Below are 3,374 nucleotides of genomic sequence, written 5' to 3'. Positions count from 1 at the left end.
CCTCGTGGCGTATTAAGTCGTTTACATACACACAGACACACCTGCTTGCAGTGGTGTGTGACTACATAAAAATGCAACACTGTGGCGGCAGACATGTTGCCAATACTGCTGCGTTACTTGTTCACTTTTCAGCGTAGTGGGCAGAGTAAAAAAAATAAAACAAGAAGGAAAAAAATTAAATAAAAAATAAAATGAAACAAAAAATTTTTAAATGCCAAAAAGAAAGTCAGCCAACAAGTTCAAGCAAAAAATTGTGTATAAAAAATAATGTTACTCATACGCCACGTACAACTCACGAGCTCGTTTACATGGGCTTCGAAGTGTATAAAAGCGTGTACGCCAGCATTAAAGCAAATATTTTTATATGCTATTATTGTTTTTGTTACGTATATTTGTAGTCTTGTAGCTATTTCTTTTTTTTTTTTGTTTGCTGTATGAGCGGTGTTACTTTGGTTCAATTGTGTATCCTTTAAGGATATTTGCATAACTGTTTCGTTACGCTCGAGAAAATTTGATTACCTTAAACAGAATGTAAAATGCTTTGAGCAATCCGCAAGCCACAAGTACAACAACACAAGCAACAGAAATGGCAGTAGCAACAGCAGCGGTGCCAACAACACATTTAAATGTTATGCCACCAATTCTAAATATTTGCACAAGAAATTATACGAATTCCAACGCATCACTTAATTTCACCCCAAACCATTCTCGGGCGCATATTTCAATGTATAGTACACATTTTTGCAACACAGTCGGTGGGCGTATATCAAAGAATCAATGCCACAGCCTAAGAGTCAGAAGTCAAATGGCAAAAGTGAAGGATTTCAAGGAACTATGCAAGCGGAAACGAATTCAAAACCTAACGCAGTTTGCAAGCGTACTTATCAAGGCTTAATTTAGTTTTATGTTTTTCCATTTGTAGTCAATGTTTATTATTTTTGAAAGATGGACTCAGAATACTTGAATAATATTAATTTTAACTCGGAAATTACTTGTATTAGTTAAGTAAATGAAATTAAATTAAAATATTATTTTAGGTCCAGTTTGTGAAAGCCTAAAATACTTTGTGAGCCAGTATTCTTATTAGTTTTATTCAAATAATTAGGAAATTTATTCTTCACTTTGTATCTTCGCACCTCACTTTGGTGTTTCGGATGAAACTTGTGTGAATTAGCAAATTTTTACTTAAATTATGAGTTTTAGTTTTGCTTTCAAGGTAAATGGTGATAGCTATCACAAAAAGTAAAAATATTAGACAAAAAAAGAAAAAACATTTTTTATAAATTACATATTTTTCTAACTTATTAGTCATATTGATAAAAGTCCTGTATGCAAAGAAATATAACTATAAGAATCCAATAAGAAATATATATAATTTTTAGAAATTAATATTTTCCAAAAGATTCCGAAGGCGTATAGTACTTCACATAACTAACAGGCCAAAGATCTCGTGTACCCATTTAATTTCAAAGAGGCAACCGTACTCACTACGACAGAGCTGAGGTTAACGGTGCGTTATTAATTGGAAATAAGAACCATTTTAACAAATAGGATTTGAATAAAAAAAGAATACCGTGTTTATCTGCAGGACAATGAGTTTGTGTGAAAAAAGATTTGACTTAGAGACCGCGTGAACACTGCAAGGCTTACTGCAGTTCTTATTGGTCATTGCTGTGTAGGAACTCACGCAGAGAAACTGCGCATTCCCCATAACCCTCACTGCAGAAGTTGTGGAAACCCGCAGGAGAAAGAAACCATAATACATTTTCTCTGTGAATGTCCGATTTTGGCGTCCAGAAGATATATGTTCTTAGGAAAATACTTCTTTGATAGTTTATCAGACGGTTCATCTGTGAAGACGAAAGACCTATTAAATTACCTAAATTCGGCGAGATGGATTTAGTCTCTACTCTTCTACTGTTCTTGCGAGGAATGTGGTAGTAAAAAGGTACATGAGGTACATGGAAGTTATCTAATAGCCTGTCACTGCAACCAACCAATGAACTTACCAGAATCTCACACAAGGTGAAGAACAGAGCTTCACAATGTTCTGTGGACTGCAACTTTGTTTCCACATGTATCGAAATGATCACGTATTGCATTGTAAAGATAATAAATTAATTTATTTGTAAATAATACAAATAATTGAAAATGTACATCAAAAATATTTTTTTAATTTTATTTATTACAAAATAAAAAATTTTAGAATACCAATTTTTTTTATTATTATTTCTATTTTTATTTAATTTTTTGGTAAATACTATAAAATATATTCAGTACAAATATATTTAAATAAAATCATCAAAATATTTAAAAATTTAATATTGTTACATCAGACGCAGTTTTAATAATGTTCTCCTTTCCTTACTGTCGTTTCATATACATAGTATAAATCATATTTAAAGAAAAATCCAACTGAAAACTTTTTGTTTGGCCAATAAACACATGCCGCATCACCACCAGTAGCAGCATATTTCCCAAGTAACACCAGTATTTGGCTTCAAATTTATTACACCTGAAACAATAAAAACTGCTGCAACAGAATCTGTAAATTGCAGTAACAGTAACAGCAACAGTAACAGCAACAAAAGTAACAATAAAAATTAGAAAACAGAAGTAAAAAGCGCATATACACAGATTACCTTTACTACGAACACACATATACGAACACATATACTACGAACACATATATACGTACACAATTTACGAGCACACCGTGTCTGCGATGGGTGCAAATTAAGCGAATTCATTACCTAAAATGGTTACGTTGCAGACAGCAACAGCCAATATAGAGTTGTAGTAAAGTCGCAATAAGGAAGAACAAAGTAGCAACCAACAACAAGAGCAGTAGAAAGCAAAACACAGACACTAAACTAACAAGCAGCCAAATATTTGCGTATGAATTTCATGATTCACCAAAACTTGCAATTTTCCATTGTGTTTTTGGTGTTGTGTTTGCTTTTGTGTTTGTTGCTTACACACGCATCGCATTTTTGCAAATCAAAGTAAAAAGCTTTATGCAAGAAAATGTCTGGCTTTATAGAACTCTGTAAAGTGGGGTGCAGACTATCATACTGGTATGTCATACGAGAGAGAAAAACGTCGTATGACACACAGGTATGATAGTCTGCCACCTCTACCAACGTGTTGGCGTGCTCACCAAAATTTTGGTGAACAGCTCTCGCATACGTGTTGTGTATGATAGTCTGTCACCCCTAACGATTCATACGTCATACAAATGCATTTTTGCCTTGCAAATTTATTGTGAGCAGGTGGAATATGTAGAATTATAATACAAATTTAATATGTTTTTTATTATTTTATTATTAATGTATTTATTATTATTATATTTATTATTATTAAAATTACACTTA

This window comes from Teleopsis dalmanni, chromosome 2, assembly GCF_002237135.1.
Source record: "Teleopsis dalmanni isolate 2A chromosome 2, ASM223713v2, whole genome shotgun sequence".
Classification (NCBI taxonomy): Eukaryota; Metazoa; Arthropoda; class Insecta; order Diptera; family Diopsidae; genus Teleopsis; species Teleopsis dalmanni.
Note: the sequence above shows the minus strand (reverse complement) of the source record.